Source organism: Vicugna pacos, chromosome 19 (genome assembly GCF_048564905.1).
Source record: "Vicugna pacos chromosome 19, VicPac4, whole genome shotgun sequence".
Lineage (NCBI taxonomy): Eukaryota > Metazoa > Chordata > Mammalia > Artiodactyla > Camelidae > Vicugna > Vicugna pacos.
Window position 1 is genome coordinate 732,588 of NC_133005.1, and position 23,453 is coordinate 756,040.

Below are 23,453 nucleotides of genomic sequence, written 5' to 3' on the forward strand. Positions count from 1 at the left end.
GTGAGACGCTACAGCCTCCTCTGGGCTGAAGAGTTGGCCTTTGATAATATGCTAATTAAGCTGCCTTCCTTCCTTTAAGTCCAGTCTGTCAGGTCGCTCCTGTGAGCTAGGGGTTTTCTGGGTGCTGGGGAGAAAGTGGTTGGATAAGAGGACAAAATTCCTCGTCCATTAAGAGTTTCCGTCCAGTGGGAGAGGAGGAGGAAAAAGAAGTGAGGGGTACAGGTGGCCAGGGGCTGGGAGCTCTCAGAAGAGGAATAAAGGGGAGGGAGCCGGGGACAGTGCTGGAGGGGGTGGAGGCGGGGCAGGGTGGCACTGGGAAGGTGGGGGGGGTGTGCCGGGCACAGCAGCAGTGACTGCGGAAGCCGGGGCCCCAGGCAGAAGCCGGCCAGGCATCCTGGTGAGGGAAGGTGTGCATGGAGGAGACCGCCTTGGTGCCGGTGACCACTGCCTCGGCATGGGGGAGTGGCCCGGGGGGTTGCCTCCCAGCCAGCAGGGCGGGTGCTGGAGGGGCTGGGACCATGCCCGGGTCTCATAGGGTGAGGAGACTCTGCCTCATTGCATCGCCGGAATCAGACTTACACTTGAATCAGCGTGCACTGGGCGCGGGGGCATCGTGAGCCCACGCCCCTTCTCCACCTGCTCGGGGCGGGGGTGGCTCTCACTTGCTGTCCCCGCACGTGGGAACTTGGCTAAGTGCACACACGGGGTCACCTCGCTGTGTGAGCACAGGTTTGGAGGCAAACACCTTAGGGAGTCGTGCTTAGGCCACAGTAAGCGATCCAGTTTAAGTGGGCGTGAGGCAGAGGGTCCCTAAGAACCTTTGGTGGGACCCCCGCAGCTCACTTGGCTGCTTCCGTCCAGGAAAGGAGCGCCCTGGCCTCAAGTTGCCCCCCTGCTCCTTCCTCCCCAGGGGGTAAAGGGTGCTTTGTGGGGTTGGACAGCATTGGAGAAGGAATGCGTTCCCTCCTGCCTTGATTTTAGGGACTTGCTGTCCCAAGGGGAGCACCTGGTGGGTGTCCGCCCCAGGCTGCGGGCTGCGGGGTCGGGGCTCCTGTCACTGCTGGGAAAGAGCCTGTTCCAGGGCTCAGGATCGGGCAGCCGGGTCTGTGCACCCGGGCTGCCTCTCCAGCGTCGGCTGCGCTGGTTTCTGACGTCTGGTTCCTGCCGCATTGAGTCCGCGTATGTGTCTGGTCGGCAGCTGAAGCGTCTCAGTGGGTTTTGAAACTGGGAATCAGTGTGACTGTTGATTCTGCACTTGAGGGGAAGTGGAGGGGTGCGACCTGTGGCCCTCCAGGTGGAACCAGGAGAGCCTTCTGTGGCTGCTGCCCACAGCAGTGGCCTTGTGCCCGGAGGACACTGCAGAGCTGGCGGGCGACCTCCATCTCCCCGGCCACGTGTGCCGCCGCGGAAACTGGCAGAGGCCCTCCCGGCGGTGGCCGGCTGCCCCCTCTGCCAGCCTCGGGAAAGCACTGTCATCCCCAAGGTGTGAACAAGCAGGCTTCTTGGAAACTTCTTCAAGAAACTTCTCCAGGGAATGGGCGGGTTTCCCATTCAGGTGGGTGGGGCTGCCCCAGCAAGCCGGGAGGTGGGCCCCCAGTCGCAGGGGGCTCCTCACCTCACCCGGCCTGGCGGAGGTGAATTCTAGCAACCGGGCCAGCAGCTCATCCAAAGCAACCGAAATTTAGATGTACATGCCGTTTTGGAGAACCGATTAATTTGTCGAAATATTCAGCTCCCGGGGTGTGGGATAAAAGTAACTCAGAGTTCTTTGCACTTTCGTGATTTAATGTTCAAATGACTGATTTCAGTTCCATTTCCTCAAATCCTTTTTGAACCTATCCCCTCTTCCCAGGGGTCTGGGCAGCCTCTTTTCTGGGCCCTGAGTGTATCCAGGCCAGAGTTCCTGGGGGGAGACCTCGGGTCCTAGAAGACTGGGCGGGGCGGCTGGTGGGCTGTTCCCACAGGAGCAACTTGCACGGTGAGCCCTGCCCTCTGTTTAGGGACAGTTTCCTGGGCAGTCATGGCCCAGCTCCTGGCGGGAAAGCGTGGTGACCACTGGTGAGAGTTTATTCGTCCTCGGGCACGGTGGGTGGGCATCCTGGACTGGGCCCCCAGAGACTCAGAGCCTGTGCTCCCTTTCACTGGGGATGCGCCCCCAGGAAGTGAGGGAATCGGGGCTCAGGGAGCAAGTGCCGGGGCCTGCGCACTGACTGCGGTGGGCCCAAGCCTTCAGAGGGGCCTCAGGGACCACCGTGGCGGGGGGAGGCGGAAGGGGGGAGGGGGAGAGGAGGGGAGGGGACCTCCACCCCCACGCCCGAGGCTGGCTTCCTTCCTGTGTCTTGGAGGAGCCGTGTGAGACCCGGCACCAAATGCCAGCCTAGCAGCCGCTGGGCACCCGGGAGGGCGCGGGGCGGGGGGTGCGCTGCCCCCGGCGCTCACGGCCCAGGAGGGACCGAGGCCCTGCTGTGGCCGAGGCAGCTGGGGAGTGGGTTCATCTCCCCTCCCGGGACCCTGTGGTCTGGGGGCCTGGTGAGGGCTGTTTGCACGTGGCTTTATAAGGACACCGGCGGGGCTTCAGTGCACAGGACTGAAGTAAGTACCGAGAGCAGAGGCCGTGGTTGGAGGACGAGGCGGGGCCGGGGCTGGCGGGGTCGCCGTGGTTGGCGTGGGCCTGGCATCCCTGCGCGGGGACCGGGGAGGGTCCTTGCTGTCCTTCAGCTTCTGTGCACGGAGCCTCGTTTGGTGTTTGCCCGCACGGGGCTGAGCGTGGGTTTGGGGGACAGGAGTGTGTGCACACACACCCCCACACACGCACACACACATGCACAGATACACCGCCCGCCCACACTCACTCACATACTCACACACACATCCGCTCGGGGGCCCACCCGGCTCGGGCCGACTCTGGCACCGCGGACGCAGGCGGGATTCCTTGTTGACTCAGCCGAGGGCACAGGACTCTCTGGGAGCGCGGCGGCCGTGGGGATGGGGCGGGGCTCAGACGGACAAGGCCAGACCGTCCATGACTGGAGAGCTCTGACCCACGCTCTGCGGTGAGCAGCCCGGACGCCACCCACGGCCTCTGCAGGACTCAGCCCAGGACGCTCAGAACTGTCATAACTGTCTCTGTGTCCAGCTAGGGACCAGCCTGAGAAACACAAACATGACCCGGAACAACCACAGGGAGGCCCACTCCTCCCGCCCCTCCGGGCCGACCACCTCCAGTCCAACCAGACCTGACACCTTCCCTCTCTCCCACCGAAAAGCGCTCCTACCGCCCCGCCTGCCTTTGAGTTTCCGTAAAGACAAGTGATGCCAAACTCCTGACGTTGGAAAGGCGAGGCTTTATTTGAAACGCTCATTTCCGGGGGGGAGGGGGAGGGGCTGTTGCCATGGAGAAGGACGGCTGCCACAGGGGACACCCTAACCATGAGGTCTGCCAGCGCCTCCGGGGCTGGACACAAGGGTCCTCCAGTACAGGGAGGAGTGGACGAGGCTGGAAGGCAGCCAGTTTGGGGAGCAGCTGAAGGGGGCGGTGACAAGATGTGACCGGATGGCAGGGCTGAGCTTGGCTGTCCAGGGGCCTGGGGCTCAGGCAGAGGGGGCACCTCTGGACCCATAACCTGTGTTTGCTTCTGCAGGTGAGCGCTCAGGCCCGGGGTCCCCTCCCCCTTCCGCCCCCGTGTTTCCACCCGTCCCTTTCTTGGTCCCTTTCTTGGTTTTCGCCCTCATTTCCCTGGAGGTTGTGCTCCACTAACTTTCCTGGAAAGGTGGCCCCGGACGCGGGCGCTCTGCGCCTTTGCAGGGCACACGCGCTCTGACGCTTCTCTGATCACTGCAGCTTCCGGGAGCTGGAATCCAGGTTAGATGCGGTCTCCCTCTGTGGTCTGCGGAGGCTCTGACGGCGCTGGGAGGCGGCCTTCCGTGTGGACCTCGTTCCTTTTTCCTCTCTGAAGCTCTTAGCGCCCTTCTTTACCCTGGAATCATGACACGTGTGGGCTTCCACATGGCTCGGTGTAAATGCCTCAAAGTTATTACTTACTTGGGGGTGTGGGGAGGGTGCCCAGCCCCCGAACCTGCATGTCCTTTTCTTCAGTCATTTCTCCAGAGACTAAACCCACGCACGTTTCTTCTACTAGTGGTGACCTTACATCTTTTTCATTCTCTTTGTGTCATTTATTGGAACGTGGGAGGGGGAGGTGAGCTGGCTGTTCAGGCCATCCTTCCTAATGGGATGGTTAATCAGCAGTTATAAACAGTGAGCCCCGCCCTCCCCACCACCCGCCTGGGGTGCTCACTGCAGACCTGCTCGAGTCCCCCGCTCCTTTGTTCCTGCCGTGGGCCCGCCCTGGCGCTTAGCCTGGCAGGCCAGCTTCCATGGGGAAGTTCCGTGGGAGACGGACACCCCCGGGTTTAAAGCCCTCCCCGCCCAGGCCCACCCGTGCCCCCGGCCCCAGAGTCCTGGCGGGTAGGCCGGAGTCTGCATGGAAACGGGCAAGGGCGGCGGCCTTCTCTGAACCTGGGCCCGGACACAGACGACCACGGGCTCAGTCCGGAGAGGCGCTGCCTGTGTTTGCTGCACAGTCCGTGTCCGAGGTTTAGAGAACCCAGCGAGATGCTGATGCATGGATGACTCTCCTTCAGGGCTCACCAGCTGCTGAAGGCGCCCCCACCCCCTCCCCCCAGCAGCGTTCACAGGCCGGACAGCACCGCCCAGCCCCCCAGGCCCTTGCGGATGGGGGCGGGCTTCTCCGGGGCTCAGATGCGGGGCTCTAATGTTGGTAACTTGGGTCTTCACTCTGCTGCCGCCCCTTCTCTGAGACTTTCCCCGCCACCTGGAGTTTCACTTTGTTTATGTCACAGTCCCCAACTGCAGGGTCCCTCCCTCGTGGGCCCAGCTTGCCCTCTGTCCTGTCTGGTGTCGGTGCCTGGACGTTTCCTTTAGGATCGTCCCCTCCCTGGCTCTCAGCCTCGGCCAACGACGAGTCCTGGGACTTCGGCTGGATCTGCCCCGAAGGAGGCCTTCTCTTTGGCCGCGTCTCTCTCCGCGGCTGAATTATCTCGGCGGTCAGTTTCCCCCTGTTAATGGGGTGGTGATTACTAATCTCCCACTAGGGGCTGTAGACGATCAAGGGAGTCAGTCCCCACGGAGCATCTAGGTTGCTGCCTGGCACACAGTGAACTCTGAGAACATGTCGGCTGTTCCTGCATCCCTGTGACTGCTGTGCCTGGAGCAGACAAAGGGGCAGCAAGTTAAAGCCGGTCAGTCTGCCGTACGTGGGGCGAGCCTGGCTGAGAAAGCGCCAACACGGACGGAACTGTAGTAACCCTTCCCATCCAGAAATGGAAAAGACAGAAAGAGCTTCCTGGGGACACTGAGTTCCTGGAGGCAGCCATGCCTGATGTCCACCCCTGGGGTTTTCAGAGCTGCATCAGTAGCACCTTTTTTCCTTTCTGTTTAAGCCCAGACTGGGGCTCCCTCGTTTGCAGTTGAATGGGTTCTAACCTGCTCAGGCTGAGCGACCTCACCCTTCTTCCAGTTCCCACAGCCCGTGTTTTCTAAGTCTGAAATCATGCCTGATGCCTTGACAAAGAGTTTCTTTTCCTGACCTGAAGTTTCATTCAGGAAATCAGTGGTTTATTAACGGGTCACCTTTATGAAAGAGCCGCCATCCCCTGAGGGCAGGTGCCGGGACTCTGGGGCAGCTCAGCCTCCTGGCCGTGGCCACGGTCTCTCTTTTCTTCCTCCTGCGGGGACCTGAGTGCAGGCTGATTTTACCTCCCTGGCTGCAGGCAGGGGCCGGGGTCTGCACCCGACTCGTTTTTGTGTCCCCGTGGTGGCTGCTCATGTCCCACATGAGGGAGGATTTCAGTAAATGCTGATACACAACATCACTGTGGTTTTCTGGGAACTTCTCTTAAACCACCAAATCCCTAGACATCAGTCGATTTTGAGTCTGCTTTCCCAGACCCCAGAAACACTGCACAATTAATCAAAGGGGCACAGTTCATGCTTCCCCAGCTGGCAAGAGCCCAACACACAACTTAAGCATCTGATTTGGAGCCAAAAACATTAACCTCTAATTAACTTACATCCTCCTGACGCCTATAATGTCACAATGATGCGAATGCATGAGTTACTAATTATACCTAATTATTCAATTAACAGATAGCAAATACCAGTGGATATTAAAGTTTGTGAGTGATTAACCAGAAGACGGCAGTTTGACGAGCGTGGGGCTGCGTGGTGGCAAGATGGAGGCGTCCTGGGCGCTGAGCGGCTTTCGGGAGGCGGGGGTGTTTGCCTAGCCTCCCCAGGGACTCGAGGCCTGTCTGTGGGCTGGAGCTTATCCTGCCAGGCGGGGTTGCCCGCCTCTCTTCCCCAGAGCTGAGGTGGCCCGGTCCCAAGCTCAGACCAGCCCACGGCGGGGTGGGGGGTGGCCTTGGCCGCTCAGCACGTGGGGACTTGCTGACGCACAGTGATGACTTGGGATGCTGGCTGGCCTTGGCTGAGAGTTGGGGAGTGTGGTGGGCCAGAGGGAGCTGGACGCAGCGCTGGTCTGGGGATAAGCAGCAGGTGGGATCTCAGCCGGGGCCACACAGGCACAGGGAGAGACTTCCCCACCCTCAGTGTCCTCACACTCGTGTTCCATCCGGACACACGCCCGGCCCCTGCCCCACTCCCACCAGCGCCCACTGACCCTCATCTCCCCTTTGCTGGGAAGCCCCGGAGTGAAATATTTATTCAAATTATAGTCAATCCTCATCTTTATCAAAACAATATTTACTCAATTTACTACTTCTTATTCTAACAAAAAATACAGTTTTAAGCAACCACCAGCCCCTTAGAGTTCTAACACTTTCAGCTTCTGTTTTTATTAAATATAAAATAAAACTTGGGTCATTATGTCTCATAAAGTGGGTAAGGCTATTTATGATTTTGGCAGAAGCTTCTGAATTATTCTGAAGGCTTTTATCACTCGTTTTATTTCATAAATAATGATTCTTCCTACATGTGACATTATGACATTGCACATGACAGATTCAGTAGGAGAAACAGCCTTTAGATTTGTCTTGTCTTCACGACCTGCTATAAAATAAACATGAATTAGTTGTATTAGTTTTTACATTGGTTTAAAATATGCTTTCAACATATTATAAATTATCCCTAAAATATGCATGTTCTTATTGTGGTAAAATGTGCACAAGGTAGAATTTACCGTCTTCACCCTTTTAAGTGCAGTGGCGCCCAGCACGTCCCTGTCGTACAGCCGTCACCCCCGCCTGCCCCCGGAGCTCTTCTCATCTTGCAAAGCTGAGCTCGGCACCCACTGCACAGGGGCCCCCAGCCCCCTCCCTGCCCCTGGCCACTGCCACCTGACCTTCCGTGGCTGGGGTTCTGGCGACTCTGGGCACCTCACTGGGGTGAAGGTCCTTCTGTGACTGATTTCACTCGGCAGGACGTCCCCACAAGTCACAGGCCTGGAAGTGTGCTGCAGACTTTCCCTCTTTTCGAGGCTGAGTAATAGTCGCCGTCGGTACAGACCACGTGTTGCGTGTCCGCTTGCCCGTCCGTGGACATGTGGGCTGCCTCCACGCTCCAGCTCGTGTGAGGGACGCGCTCGGGGACACGGCGTATCTGCAGGGACGCTGGGAGACTTCAGGGCTTCGGGGCAGGACTGCTGGATCGTGGGGCACTTCTGGTTTCAATTTTCTGAGGAAACCCGCTCCTGCTTCCCTGCAGCTGTAGGTTCCACATCCCAGCCAGCACACGGGTTGCAGTTCCTCGCGTGCCCGCAGCGCTGGCTCTGTTTCTCTGGTCCTAGCCATTCTCAGGATGTGAGTTGACACCTCGTGGCCGGCGGCGTTGGGCGTCGTTTCGTGTGCTTATGGGCCATTGGTGTATCTTTGGAGACATGGCCATTTCTGAATCAGGCTGTCTTTGTTGAGTTTTGGTTCTCGCTATAGTTTGGATACCAATTCTTTGTTAGATATTATCATTTTGATTTTGATTGCTTTTGGCAGTCTTTCTGATACTGTTCACAATTTATTTCTCAGTGGTTTCCATAGTGTTTCCTGAAACACACATTCACACGTTAGCCTGAGTTGAGAAGCGTCCTAGGATGTCACCCTGGAGGACGTCCTGTCCGGCAGTTCCTTGAGCTCATTGAGGCCGCAATGCCTGGCTTTCTAAGCACGTGTGGGTGGCGGCCGCATCACTTGGGTTGGCTAAGCCTCAGTCTCAAGGTCGTAACAAAGATGGATTTAAACCTATGATAAAATAGTCTAACTCTCTCTCTGAGGGCGTTGAATCAAGCAGGGCAGGTCCGATGGTCCCCAGGAAACTTGTCATGGGGCCTCTGGGCGGGCTTTCCGGAGACGGCATAAGGATGATTTTAATGTCTGGGTGACAAATTCCTCCCGAAGGCAGGAGTTTCCTGGTTTCGGCTTTCAGCAAAGTCAAAGGGAGGTGTAACTGTGGTCACTCAGAGGTGGCCCAGACCTGGTGACGCTGGTGTGGGAAGGCCTCGGTCTCTCTCAGACATGGGCACAGCTCCCTGGTGCTTACAGGTGCAACACAGAACACCGAGAACCAAAGGGGTGCCGGATCTGCCCTAAAGCCAGCGATGAGCTCCACCCGCCCACAGCGAGGCCCCAGCTGAACAGACAGTCGCAGGCCCCCAGCACAGAGGATTCGCACGGACGTGAAACGCGACAGGGGAGCCTGCCTGCTGCCCCCCCCCCCGCCCCCTGGATTGGGGCAGATGGGGCAGCTCCCCCGGAAGCAGAGAAACAGCCACGGAGCTGGTCCCCTCACAGAGGCCCTCCCAGCACAAGCTCACTGTTTATGTCTAACACAGCATCAAAGTTTCTGCTCCATTAGCTTGAATTGCTGAAGACTGTCAACAGTCATCAAGATGAAAACGCAGTCAGGAAGAGCGTTTCAAGACCGAGACCTCTGGTCACGGGAACGAAGCAATTCCAAACCCTGGGAGGAAGTGGCTGAAGTCAGCACCTTCATCACCCACGTTAATGACCAGGCCGAGCCGAGCCCTGGCCTCGCAGCAGCGGCAGGAAGCAAGCCACAAAGACAGTGGAAATGCGCGAGGCAGAGGACAGAGAAACCAGAGAGTGTTCTTTGAAAAGATGGACAAAACTGACACACCTTAGGCAGGCTGATCCCAAAGGGAGGAGAGACTCAAATGACGAAATCAGGCCTGAATAGGGGACAACATCAGGGGCCACGCAGAGTGAGAAGGGCCGTGGGCGGCCGTGGGGAGCTGCGGGGCAGCACGGCAGGCGGCCCTCGTGCAGTGGGTGCAGATGCCTAGACCGACTCCGCAGGGAACAGAAGGTCTGAATACATTTATGACGAGATGTTGAGCTGGTCATAAAAAAGCGTCCCACCAAGAAAACCCAGAACCAGGTGCTTCCCTGGTGAACTGTTGACAAGTGCGAAGAAAAATAAGTGAGCGTTCAGTTTGGGCAAAGAGAAAAAAACCCCAACAAAATTAGCCTTAGAAGAGGCGAGAGAGGAAATTAAGTTCCATAAAGGCAGGAACTGATGAATTTGAAAACAGAAAATGAGGAGGAAAAAGTAATCTTCGGCCGACTTGAGACACACACGCGGGTGTGTACTCAGAAGCTCCGAGTGCACGTCTGCACTACGCGGACACGTAGGCTCACACACGGGCACACCAGAAACTCAGCCTCAGAAGACAGTTCAAATGAGAAAGCGGGAGAAACCCCAGATACAGAAAAAAGTTCACATTCAGAAGGAATACCTTGCTTAACTCTATGTAAATAAATCTGAAAACTCATGTGGACCAGGCGACTAATTGCGGAAGACCCAGTTACCAGCCAGATCCCAGCTGAGACGCTGTTGGATTACTCCAAGAAGCTCCCCCTGGGTGAGAGCTGACCCGGGCGGGAGCAGTGTCCAGGGTGCCCTGGAGGCTGAGGGAACAGGGCAGGGGCAGGGGCAGGTCTACCGGGTGCTGCCGCGGCCGTGAACTGCGTACGTGTGAACACGATGCGCCGTTGTTTCCCTGGCCCCCGGGGCCCGACTCTGGAGAACCGAGCGTTGGCGCGGGGGCCATGCAGCAGGAGGAAAGAGGCTAATTTTTCACCACACAACCGTCTGGCTGATTTTTTTTTTTTTTTACCATGCTTTTGTCATTTTCTAATGAAAAAAAAAGGGGAAAAAAAGAGTTTCATGGAAAATGCCAAAGAGACTTCCCGTGCTTATCAACAGCCCTGGACACAGGGAGAGCTTGAGATGTCACTCAAGGCGCGTGTCCTGACTGCTGCGATGACCTGTGCGTCCTGCTGGTCAGATGCTGTTGGCAGCGACACTCCGGGCTTGTGGCCCAAAGTTCTCTTTTTTCCAGTGGTGATTCTAACCCATCCCTTTACCACAAAATAGTAAAACTGGGTTGGCAGGGTGGTTTCTGAAATGAGAACGGTGGTTAATGCCCACAGCTGTCAGTCTTTAGCAGAAATTTGTCATACTATACAAAGAATTAAATGCGTCCTCCATTAAAAATCTGACTGAAAGAATTAATTAATTTTCAGGATAATGACTTACGCAAGCAAATCTTGCAAGACAGTGAAAGCTCCTGAACTTCTAACGAACTGTTTAAAACGTTCGCGTGAAGCCGCACGCAGTTCTGGGCGGTAACTGCCAAGATCCAAGCCTCCCTAGGTGAGCTCCCGGGTGAGCTGCTTCCCAGGGGAGCTGGTCTTGAGACCGGGGAGTGAGGGCGCCAGGGTCCGAGGCCGGCCCCCGCCCGTGCCCACCCTGCCTGGTGTCGCCACTCCCCGCTGACCCGGGCTTGGCCATGCGACTGTTCAGGGAGGGGTATCAGCAAGTGTGAGCGCAGGGCCTGCACACTGGGGTCCGTCTTCCTGGAACGCCGCCTCGGGGAAGCCAGCTGCCACGTGCGGCCCCGGCGGCCTGAGGCCACCACGCTGCCCAGGAAGCTGGAGCTGGCCAAGGGGCGGTCACGCGGGGAGAGCCTGGCGCCCGCCGCTCCCAGCCGGGTCCTCCCTCCTGGGGCGGAGGCCCCCGCCCCGGGGAGCGGCCTGGGGGGCGCCCTGCCCGGCCGAGCCCCGGCTCAAGTCCGTCATTGTGGCTTCAGCCCCCAAGTTTTGAAGGGTCTCGCGCGGCGATAGCTAAGGCGGGGTGACGGTGAAGGGGGGGCCAAGCGGGGCCGCGCCGGGGGAGGGGCGCCCGAGCAGGAAATGCTAGAGAGCATCCCGCCGGCGGCCATGCGGCCAGAGCTCCGACCGCTGCCGGGGCTCCGGGGGCACAGCGGGCGAAGGGCCTCCGGACGCGCAGCGGCCGCACGCCGGCAGCAGCGGCGGGCCGGGGCGACTCCTTTCTCAGAAGCCCCCGACCTCAGGCCCCGCCCCGCCCCGCCCCGCCCCCCGGGCTTCCGGCCGCGCCGCGCGGCCGAGCGCGCGAGCACCGGGCCAGGTGGAGGCGGGGCCACCTGCCCGCGCGGAGCTGTTTTGAGGTTCCGGCGCCCGAAGACCTTTGAGGGCAGAGATTCACCCGCTCCCGCGCCGCACGCGCAGCAGCCAGCCTTCAGTCCCCGGTGCGGGCGCGGGCTTCCAGGCCGAGTGGCCGTCCTCAGAAAAACGTCAGACAAGGGGTCTTTGTTCACTGTTGATGCAGAGCAGAGATGCCGTGTTGACGGGAAGTGACACCTGACGGCCCTTGAGGGGGGAGGCGGGGCCTGGGGAGGGGGACTTTCCGGAGGCGGGATGGAGGGGGTGGGGCTGGGGCTGGGCCTTGGGGGGGGAGGGGCCTGCAGGAGGGCGCCCTCGTGAGGGTTCCATGGCCTCCGGGCCGCTGGACTCCAAGCACCCGAAAACCTGGCCCAGCGGCTCCTTAAAGTCCGTGCACGGAACTGACCCGCATCGCCGGTCAGAACCGAGAGGCCAGGCCTTGCCCCGCGGACCCTACGCGCGGGGTCGAGTGGACCTGAGACTGCAGCCGCAGGACAGCACAGCGTCTTGCGGTGATGCCAGGACAGCCCTCCTAATTTCGTTTGAGGAGTGCAGACCTTTGACGGGTCCAAGCAGCGGTGTGCTGTAAACCAGCCGCGAGGAGCGGAGGGGACCCACAACCCCCCCCCCCGTTTTGCAGTGTCTCCTGATTTCTGTGGTGTAGACCCTGACTGCCGCAGACTCCTAGCCAGTCCAACAGCCCGCTCCCCGAACTGCTGACGACGCAGCAGGGAGCGCCTCAGCCAGCACGAGAGCAGGGCTCCCCTGACCTGCGCGCCTCCCGCGGGTGCCCGCGCCCGGGGCGCCCCCCTCGCCTCCCCGCTGACATCGGCCGCGGGCAGGTGGGCGGGAGGAGGCGGAGGCTGAATCACGCCCAGGCCCAGGCCGGTCCGGTGCGCGCGGAGCCCAGGGCGCGGGCCCTGCGCTCTGTGGACCGCTGGCCCGGGAGGATCGCGGCCGGCATCTCTCCCTGGAGCTCCGTCGCCATCTGGCGGCGGGGTCCCCGCGTCTGGGTGCCCGGCGGGGGTGCAGGTACTTCCCGGGACCCAGATGGTGTGACCCAGGCACGTGAGGGTTGCTCCGTCTGGGGCGGAAAGCCACGTGGCCAGACGAAGCCCCGAGGACCTGAGCCCCCAGCCCCTGGTCAGGTGCCCAGCTTCCTGCCTCCCTGCTGCTCCCTGCAGGTGTGTTTTGCGCTGTGGCCTCAGGCTCTGCTCTACAGGGACCGAAGTGGGGACCAACCCCAGTTCGCTCCTGTGCCGCAGCGCTGCCCTCCCCTCCCCTCCCTTCCCCTGGTGCCGATGTAGGTGCCACAGGGTCATGTCCCTGATCTGGCCGGGAGTCCAGGCTCCTGAGCGCCCTGTCCAGCCTGACCCGTCTCCGGCAGGACAAACTCCAGGAGCCGGACCATACACATTCTGCTCCTCCCAAAACTCTGGTTTGGAAAAGTGACTGAAACAAGGAAGTATTTCTTTCTAAAAGCCTTTTAATATTTTTTCAAAATCTCAGCTTCCCAAATATATATAATGTATAATAGTGTAACATTAACATACAGTGTATATTCACATATAAAGTAGTATATAGTCCCAGCTTCCCATATATATAAACAATACATAATATGTTACAATACATGTCAATATATTACATGTATTATTCTTTATATGTATGTGGGAAGCTGGGATTTTGAGAAGATTTTAAAGGCTTTTAGAAAGAAAGACTTCCCCGCTTAGGAAGAAAGTTCCTAAATTATGAGAAGAACGTCTCTGTAACTTTGCCCAGAGAGGATCACATTAGCGGTTTGGTACCTGCTTCTCTGCAGCTGCTCTCGCCTCAGCGGCTTATGTGTGCACATGTCCTCTAAAGTGGCAGGACTTTTGCAGCTCTGGGTTTCCTTAGCTGCGAGTCTCAGTCTGCTTCCCAGAGGTGTCTGGGCTCGGACACCTCCAGGACGAATGCTCCGTGGTGTGTCTGCGGTTGTCTGATCGATCCCTGAGGGGAGACCTGCATCTAATTTCTCAGTCGCACCTGCTGCTTGGTGACCTCACCCCCCAAACCCAGAGGGTCTTGTGGGGGGCCAGTGGGAGGTGCTGGGTCCCAGGCTGGCATCTGTGTCCCCCTAGGAGTCACACCCACCTGGCAGAGATCAGGGGACAGTGCGTCTGTGCCCTGTCACCTGCAGCGATGGGAACGTTCTGTCCTGCCTCTCGTTCAGTTTTGCACATTTGCTGCTGTTGACGCTGGGGACTCTGAAGCCACCTGAGTACAGCTCCAGTTACATTTGGGCCAAGAGATGTGACACAAGGGGGACCAGCAGAGCCTGGAGGATGAGCGCCATGTCCCGGCCCCGCATCCTCACGCAGTGCGCCCCCGCAGGCCTTGAGCCCCAGGAAAGACGTCCTTGGAGACACACACATTGTTTCGGTTGCTATGGCTTCACAACAGACCAGCCGAAGCCTCGGCAGCTTTAAACAGCGTTGTTTATTGACCTCGCGTGTGGGTCAGGGATCTGGATGAGCACAGGACGTGCGGGGCTCTGCCGGACAAGCCTGGCCAGCCGGGCCCAGTGCCCTCTCCACGTGGTCTCCCCCACGTGGAGGCCAAGCCCCAGGAGAGAGAGGCGGCTTAGCCTCGGACGTCAGCACAGCACCGTGTGAAGGGCATGGGGGACGGACGCGGCTCAGTGTCACCAGTTCATCATCCAGGCTTCTGTCCAGGTGACCTCAGCGGTCATGCAGGCTGGACGCTCAGGGACAGTGTCGGTGGACTGGAGAGCGGGCTGGGATTGAGCAGTCTGGGGCTGTAGAGACGGTCCCAGGGAGGATGCAGGGGGTCCTCGAGGGTCCTTGGCCCTCTCCGGCCTGACGATACCCCAGGTGGAGGGGACGGCTGCAGGCTCCAGGCAGGGGAGGAAGTGGATTTGATGATGGAAGGCACTGTGTTGCTGGTGGGCCATTAGGTCCTTCTGACCCAGAGCCCCACCAGTGGCAGAAGATGAAGAAGGTGGGACAGTGCAGCCTCCATTGTGCAGCTGGACCCAGGCAAGGGGCAGGGATTTCTTCCACCCTGTCCCGTAGCCAAAGGGCCTCCTCCCAACACCAAGTCTGAGGCCTTTCTGCCAGGGAGGACAGGCCGGGGCCTCCAGCAGCCCTGCTACGTGGCAAAGGCTGAGGCCACCTGGTCTCCCTGCGTCCAAGAAGCCAGTCATTTCTCAGACAAAACTCGGGGGTGGCTGGCCTCCTGTGACTGCAAACCCCTGTCCCGCCTCAGATGCAGCTCCCTGAGCTGGGGTTCAGTGGCGTGCCCTGAGCCAGGCTGCAAAACAGGGGCAGGCTGTTGCTGCTCAGACTAACACCCCAGGATTCCTCTCCTCCATTTCCCCTTCCTTCAGGAAGCCCTCCATGACTTCCTGCAAGCAGGGTTCCAGCATCTGCCCCGAGCACCCAGTGCTCCAAGGCGAATGTGAGGTTGGCTGGCCCAGGACCTGCCTTGGCTGAGTCCTCCAGGCATGAAGCGCCGTCTGGTCCACAGCAGAGGCCAGACTCCCTCGCAGGCCTTGCTGGGCAGAGGGCACAGGACCACAGTTCTGACGGGGGTTGGACGTGATGGGCTCGTCCCCGGCTCGCCCCCAGGGAAAGGAAAGTGGGATCAGGAGTGTGGGTGACAGACGGGAAGCGGTCTGAGCTCCCGGCCGCTGGCTCTGGTCAGGTCTGCAAGGGTGCGCTCGCCCGTGTTCTCCGTGGGGCTGCAGGTTTGTTACCCCAGCATGCAGGAAGGAGGCTCATGAGGCTTGGACCCCAAGAACGATGGACCGTTGTGAGGGGAAGCTGTAGCCGCGGCACGGAGGAGGGCTGGGCTGTGCCCTTCCCGGGGGTGGGGGCCCATCACCTGGGCACTGCTACTCGTGTGGGGGCACCCACCTGCCCCGTTCCTGGCCTCCCCCCACCATCTCCAGACCCTGCTGGAGCCGTGGCACCACTTGCCTGGAGGAGACTGGGGTCCAGGTGACCCCACTGCAGACACTCAGGCCCGTGGGGCCCCCGCCCACCTCCTCCAAGTTCCCCCAGAGCCCCTGAGCTCCCCCCAGGCCCCACTCACCCGAGCTCACTGCAGTCTGTGGGATGCTTTGGGGGAGGGATGCACAATTTTGGTGCAAACAGAATGTGAGTCTTGTTCATGATGGAGAAGAGGGGGGTGACACCAGCGTGACCTCACCATGACAGTTTAGAGAGTTGGGCAGGGGCTGAGGTGGGTGGACGGGTGCTGGTGGGAAGGAGGGAGGGAGCTGGGGGCGTGTGTTAATCCCAGTGCTCGGGAGGCCAGGCAGCAGAGCCAGGACTCAGCCGGCAGGGCCAGCCTCCAGCCCAGCAGCCTGGCCCCGCGCGGAGCCCACGTGGCTGGAAAGGGGCACGTGTGAGCCACGCCCCTGCCCGGACCCAGGTGTCTGGGCTCTGATTAATTAGTATTGGTGCTCCGTAGTCATCCTCAAATGCAGCTCCCGGTAAGGGTTGCCGTGGCCATGGGGCTCTGGTGCACACAAGACGCTCAGGCGGCTCTGAGCTGAGCGCCAGGCCTAGCACCTTTTCCTTCTGCTGCATCTGAGGACCCGCGGTGCTCCTGGTAGGAGCCCGTGACGGCAGGCTGTCATGCAGTGTTTTCTCTGTGCCCTCCCAGCAGCACCACCAGGGTCAGCAGGGCAGAGGCTCTTCCACCACCGAGCAGAAAAGGAGACAGAGGTTCATAGAGGACCAGTGACTCACCCAAGCCTAGTTAGGACCATCCAGGCCTTGTGTCTGGTGAGGATGCTGATGATACTGGGCAGGTCTGCAGCATCCAGCACTGGGCTTGGGTGGGCCCCCCCACCCCACCCAGCATCCCAGCAGCGTGTGAAATGAGTGTAGGCAGCCATCCCCGCTTTTCAGGTGAGGGGAGAGGCTCAGAGAGGGTGAGTTACTTGCCTCAGGTCACAGAGCAAGTGAGAGGCTGAGCTGGGCTCCCGGGCTGCTGGGGTTGCTGTGGCTCCTGTCTCGTGCTGTGTTGGGAAGTGGCCGTAGCAGGGTGCTGCCCCCCGTCCCCGCACCGGCCCGGCAGCGGGGAGGCCGGGAAGGCGGGGATTACACTGTGTCCACTCACGGCAGCAGCCCGGCTTTGCCCACAAGCTGGAGCGCGTTTCACAGTTAGACACGGTGGCGGATCTCCCCGGAAGCCCCAGCAGAGCGGCCCCTGCAGTGTCTCCTTCCAAAGGAGCCGAGTCTTCCTGCCTCACCAGCGCACAGGCCCATCCGGGAGCCAGGCGGGATGTGACAGCAGCTGCGGACGAGGCCCGGGCAGGCCTGGGGGCGGGGGGCGCACCTGACGCAGTCCAGCTGCTGTGCCCGCTGTTCCGGCCTCCTAATCAGGGCGACGCTGACCTCTGTGTCCCTGCAGCTCGTGTTAGACGCTGCGGGCCGCGCATGGTCAGACCTTTGTTCCCAGAGGCTGGGCTTCCAGCTGGGATGTCGACCCCTCCTCCGTGTTCTGGGCGGAGCCTGCGGGGCTGAAGGGGGCGGGGCCTGGGGTGAAGGCTGGCTGCTTCTGCGCTGGGCTCGTCCTGGGCTTGATGGGGTCAGGGGAACGCAGCCCTCTCTCCTCTCCTGGACGCTGGGGCTTGGTCCCACGGACCCGCTCCCGGTGTCCCTCTGCCTGCGAGCAGCCCGGCAGGTAGCCCAGGTCAGACTCAGCCAGGAGGACCCCGTGCCCCGGGGCTCAGGCACAGGGTTGGTGCTCATTCACTGAGCGTCCAGAGGGCTTCCAGGTTGGCGGGTGGCCCCTCCAGCTGAGGCTCCTCCCAGGCCTTGTCCTCGGTGTCCTCCACTCCGGGGGTTCGGGGTCCATCCATGTACTTACCGGGTCCAGCTGCAGACGGGGGAGGAGGTGAGAAGAACAGCCAGGTCCCAGGCCCCGGACCAGACGCTGGCGGCCTGTCCCTCCTGCCCCAGACGAGCCCGGCCTCCTGCAGGCGCCCCCCCTCCCCTGATCCCGCCTAAACCTCTGTCACTGTCCTCAAAGGGACTTGGGGGTCCCAGGAAGCACAGTGAGGAAGTGGGCACGCGAGGCTGGGACAGCAGGGAGGCCAGTTAGAAAGGGGTGAATAACTGCTCTCCTGGGTATTTTCCTGAATGAAGTGGAAGCTTGTGGTCCCACGGAGGCCTGGACACACGCAGCAGCAGCTTCGTTTGCCATCGTCAAACTGCGAACAACCCAGACGCACCTGCACAGACGGTGCTGCGTTTACGGGGACCCTCTGATGGAGGGACAGTGGGGGGGCCTCAGTGATGGAGGGACAGTGGGGGGCCCTCAGTGATGCAGGGACCGTGGGGGACCCTCAGTGATGCAGGGACCGTGGGGGACCCTCAGTGATGCAGGACAATGGGGGGGCCTCAGTGATGCAGGGACTGTGGGGGACCCTCAGTGATGCAGGGACAGTGGGGGACCCTCAGTGATGGAGGTACAGTGGGGGACCCTCAGTGATGCAGGGACCGTGGGGGACCCTCAGTGATGCAGGACAATGAGGGGGCCTCAGTGATGCAGGGACTGTGGGGTGCACCCAACTCACCCCAAGGACCTGACGACAGGTTGCCAACTTTCAGCCCAGGGGTGACGGGGAGGGTCACCATGACACTTACCCCGAGACTGATGATCCAGGACACCTTACTCATTTCAAGACCCCTGACCTCATCCCCTACTCCCGGCTCGCACTCACCTGGGGAGGACCGGCTAGACATCAAAGCACAAGTTCAGTGTCATTAAATTCTGGACACACGTGAGGGAGGCCTTCCTGCCCTCTCCCTGCAGACGCTGCGGAGCTCCGCCGTAAGTGTGTGCAACTGACCTGCACTTGATAAATGCAGGGAAACGAGGCGCCTGGGGGCAGGTGGGAGGGAGGGTGCCGTGTAACCGGGCCGGCATCAGTGAGCATTTATCCAGAGGGGACACAGGCCGTGGAGCCTGAACAAATCAATGCCTCAGAAGCAAACTCAGAGGAAGAATGCGGAGTGATTTTGAGGTTCTCCTGCCACTGATGGGGTGAAAGGGGTTCCCCGGGGGAGGCAGCGGTGTGGGGTGAGGGTCCCGTGGGCACTCCTGAGGCAGAACCAAGTAGGAGCAGTGGCCGGGTGCACTGTCTCCAGAAGATGGAAACAGGAAGGACGCCCAGGCGGGCTGGCGAGTGGCAGTCCTCGCGCGCTGCTGTGAGTTCCCGCGGCAAAACCGGGGTGCTGGTGGGATGCGCGGCCCCTGAGTGTGTGGGGCTGGTGGTCCACGGGCATCTGAGTGAGGCTGGAGGGCGCAAAGGCACAGCCGGTAGACCAGCTCGTGCCCACGGCGGCTGACATCCGCGGGAGGAGCAGGGTTCTCTTCTCGCTCCCCGTTACGGTATCACACACTCTCAAGGGTGACTGTGACCACATGAAGCTTTCACTTGGCCTCATTTAGAAACTATTTTAAGACGCATCTCCAGGTGTCCCCTGATGTCGTCTGACCCTCGAACGTAGTCAGCTTCCTCATTTATGTCACAGGTGTTGTCATCAGAGCGGGCGCTTGTCACCACTGACACTCCCGGAATTGCCCTCCTCCCAGCCACCCTAGGTCCTCACGTGTGGCTTCCCTGCGAGCCTCTCTCATCCTTTGTCGATGGAAGTGCGCAGCGTCCTGTCCAGGACTTCGTCGGGGAAGGCAGACTCCAGCCTGGCGCACGTCTGGGTGACGTCCCCGCCGCGATGACACGGGAGGTTAAAGCTGGAGGACCTGAGCTCGGAGTCCCTAGGCTGTCAGGCTCCCTCTCTCCCAGGACTGGTGTGCGTGCCTGTGGCACCGGAGTTGGCTCCAGGCCTCTTGGTGTCACCCCTTGGATGGACCCTTTGATCTCGGGCCCACAGGCACCGGTGGACAGACAGGCGGGCAGACCTGGCCGGGGCCGAGGGCAAGGGGTGGGGAGGGTCTCGAGGGACTGCGGGCCGTGTGTGTGGTGGAGCGGGGCCAGTCATGGGGATGGGAGACGCTCAAGCTTGGGTGGTGGTACAGCTGAGCTGTGTCCCCCCAGACCAGTGTGTTGGGTCTTAACCCAGCACCTTGGAGGGTGGCTGTCATTGCAGACGGGGTCTTCACAGAGTGCAAGTTGAAACGAGGTCACTGGGGTGCGTCCTAAGCCCCTGGGGCTCTGGAGGCGGCACTTCCTAGATGGAGGCGACCGCGGGGTGGCTCCCCCGAGGGCGTCTCCTCCCCGCGTCCCCACCCAGCCTTCCTCCCTGGGTGTCGTGTCCCTCTTCTAATGACGCTGGGAGCAGTTTCCCCCGAGACAGAGGCTCTGCCGGGCCTGGTGCAAGACTGCGGGCGCCGAGCAGGGTCCGCCGGCCACGCACGCTTCGCGTTGTAGGTTTGTGTGATTTTGAAAAGGCCTGTTGTCGGAGAGCCCCCGAGAAGCCAGCTGGAGGGCAGACTGGGTCCTGGAGCAGCTGGGCTTCTATTTGGGAAGCAGCAAGAGTGCTGCCGGCCCCGTGTTGCTCAGACTCGGCCACAGTCGGAGAGGGGGCCCGTCTGTCCTGAATCGGCCACCGGCGCCGCACACGGCCGTCTCGCCCTCCTAACTGCTCAGGCCTTCCTGAGAGGACGCACGGGGCTGAGCTGCACGGTTTCGTGGCCCTGCCCCTAATTCAGCCTGAAGGAGACCCCACGTGAGCTCCTTCCACTTACCAGGAATCCGTGTTCACCAAGTGAAACAGAAAACTCGTGTCTTACAAAACGTGCTGGGACCACGTGCAGGGAGTGGAGACGTCACGGCAGGGGATGAGGATGGTCACTTCCCCAACTTGATTGTTTAATGAAAGAGTTTGAATCCAATATGGCTTCTCCAGTGCAGACCGACGGCAGAGCAAGTCACTGTTTATTCTTCAGCTGAGTCACGCTGGACACGGATGACCTGAGGTGCCACAACCCAAGGCCCGAGGGACTGGACAGCGGCGTGGGGGCTGCCGCGCCCCTGCCCCTCAGATGCGAGGTGTCTCCCCTGTCATCCATCTCTACCTCTCTGTCTCACTGCCTCCCTACCTGTCTTTCCTCTTCCATCTGGCCCCAAATGACCTGATTCCAGTGAAACCCAAGCCCAGCCCCCAGAGGTCAAAGGTCAGAGGGCACCCCCCCCGCGGCACTGAACCGGCCCCTGCAGAGCTCAGTCGGTCTTGCTGGTCCGAGTGCCCGGCAGAGGCTGAATTCGCGAGCCTGTTCCCCTGGTGGGGTAAGTGCGGCCCCAACTCCCTAGTTGCGGGAGGAGAAGTGCTTCTGGGTGACAAGGACACCAACGGCCTTGCTCAGCAAAGGGGCAGCCATTCCGCTGCCCGGGGCTCAGATCCGCCACCGCGGCGCGTGCCCCGCCAGCCTGGGTCAGCGGAAAGAGGAGCTCAAGCTCAGAGCTACCCCGACGCTGCTGCGGGCCTGGGGGGGAGGCAGCACCTGGCTGGTTTCAGAGCACGCGGCTCCTCCCTGGGAGCCCCCAGCCCATGACGTGCCACCTGGCGCTTCTCCCCGAGCACCCGCGTTCTGCCCCGTCACCCGACCACCCGTCCTGGTCGGCCGCGCTGTCTTCTCCACCCGGCAGGTTTGGGCAAATCTCTAGAGCCCCAGGGTCTTCCCTGCCCGAGACCCACTCGGGGTGCCCAGGGAGCCGCCCCCCCGGGGTGGGGGGCACCAGGCTCTGTGCTTGCTCTGCCATCAACCCTGGACCCTGTTCCCAGGCCGCACAGGTGGCCCCACCGTCACTCCCGTGGCGCTGGACCGCTGGCTCTCAGCTCTCAGAAGTAGCTGTGCATTGCACACAGGGTCTGCCCATGGCCACCCGGAGCCCCGACCCCTCCCATGGGCTCAGCAAGATGACAAATTATCACTCGATCTGCACGCTTGGCTGGCAGATGTGACGCCCGTCACTGCTTTGCTAATGGGAGCAGAATCTCCTGGTGAGAACCAGGGCTGAGCCCGCCCGCCCGCCCCTGACCCCGGCAGCTCAGCTCATCCTGAAGATGCGGGAGGGGGGCTTTCAAGAGGTCATGGGGGCCTCAGCCTCAGCCTCACAGCCCTCTGGCTCCACTGACGCTCCCAAGGTCACCAACAGCCAGCACAGACGTGAGCGTGACCGCTGGTGGGTGGGAGACGGGACAGCCGCTTTTCCCAGACGGCAGCCTCCGCTCAGGGTCTGAGTCTACACTGAACGGTTTATTGGCAAACTGGGTCAACAGATGTCAACACCTGTGGCCACAAAGCCACGTGGACATTGAGGGGATGACACAAAATTGTCCTCATAAGGGCTGGTGCTTAACCGGCTCTCTGGGGGCCTCTGAAGCCCCAGGGCCTGGAAGGGCAGCTCAGCTGAGTGACCCGGACATTGACCCTGGAAGTGCTTGAGGTTGTTGGCAGATGGGAACGTGCCTCCACGGATGCATTTTAAAGCCAGAGCTGCCCGAATGAGACACGGCCCCCAGCCTCCTGAGAGGTGCAGGCTTCTGGCTGGGGCAAGGGATGCCTGCCTCAGCTTCAGGACAGGCTGGTCCTGTGTCAGGGGACCTGCTCCCAGGCAGCCGTGCGGCCCCCCGATGTCGTCTGTGTCCGCTGTTGGCACGGCATCCCGTGAATGTGGCCTCCTCCCCCAGGCTCTCCTCGGGCCCCGGCAGTTCCCTGGGGAATGCTGGACCGTCTGGGCCAGCGGGGCACCTGGTGATGTAGGACACCTGTGAAGCCAGCAGGCCCAGGGAAGCAGGGCGTGGAGGGGCCTCGAGGCCGGAGGCAGGCAGCCGCGGGCTTGTCCAAGGACGTGGAGGGGTGGGCTGCTGGGGAACCAGACACCGCCTCTGCCGAGAGGATGTCTCCATGGGGCCACCCCAGGCCCCTATCCCTCCCCACTCCCCTGCCCCCCACCCGGCACCCTCTGGCAAGGACGTGCCTGAAAACAAACCAAAGTCCTCACAGGTCCCTGGGAGCCCTGGCCCACCAACACGTGGCTCCCGACTTTGTAACCACGGCGCGGCCCTGCTGGGGAAGGGGTAGGGCCAAGGGCCTGACGTCCGGGCTGCAGCCTGACTTCGCTGTCTCCTGGGGTGCGACTTTGGGAGAAGTTCCTGCGCTGGGTCTCTGCCGCAGAAAGAGTCTTTACAGAAAGTGGGGAGGGCGCAGAGTGGCAGGCGGTGCCCACGGGGGCCAAGAGGGGGTCCCGGGGTGCTGTGTGGCCTGGGGGAGTGCCGGTGGGTCTGCCCTCGCCCTGCGGCTGCCCTTGGGAGCATCCGGCAGGTTGCTGTTCCTGAACCTCAACTTTGACCACCTGCCCTGCCCCCACCGGGCCAGGGTCTCTGGGGGGCAACGCGGGCCCAGGGCCGGGGGCGGATTCTGTTGAGATGGTGCCCCGTCTGTGGCGGCTGCTGTGGGGCTTACACTACGCCATGTGCCCACCCCCCACCACAAGGCTGAGCCGCTCGCAGGGCTGGGAGCTGCAGGCCACGTGGCCCGTCAGGTGTCCTGTGACAGGCTTGGCCTGACCCTCGCACACTCACGACCACTAGGCCCTGGGCATGGCTGCCGTCCTGGTCTTGGGGAGGCTTGGCGGAGCTCAGAGGGTCCAGGGAGGGCGGAGCGTTTTGCAGGGAGGGTTTCCACAGGGAAGGCGGGAGGGGGTCCAGCAGCAGCACAGAGGGGCAGGGTAGGGCTGCGGCGGTGGCGGAGGTAGGGGAGAGAACACACCGGCTGGATTCTGCTTCTCAGTCTCACCAAGGATAGGCCAGTTTGGGCACCTCTTGAACTAAAAATGGACATTTCAGGATAAATACGAGGACGTCATCTCATACACTGACTCTTGCTGAGTAAACCCGAGAGACTGGGCTGAGATGACAGGACGCCGACGAGCCACGGACGGACTCCCAGGACCT

The 23,453-nt window shown here is 61.0% G+C and overlaps 1 long non-coding RNA gene across 1 annotated transcript; it reads right to left on the minus strand.

The window, feature by feature from the left end:
- Positions 1-6,845: 6,845 nt before the first annotated feature.
- Positions 6,846-11,139, minus strand: LOC140687342 (uncharacterized). Its single transcript, XR_012061568.1, has 2 exons — positions 10,589-11,139; positions 6,846-10,451 (listed from the first exon to the last, which is right to left on the minus strand). It is a non-coding gene; the product is annotated as an uncharacterized lncRNA (long non-coding RNA).
- Positions 11,140-23,453: the final 12,314 nt, after the last annotated feature.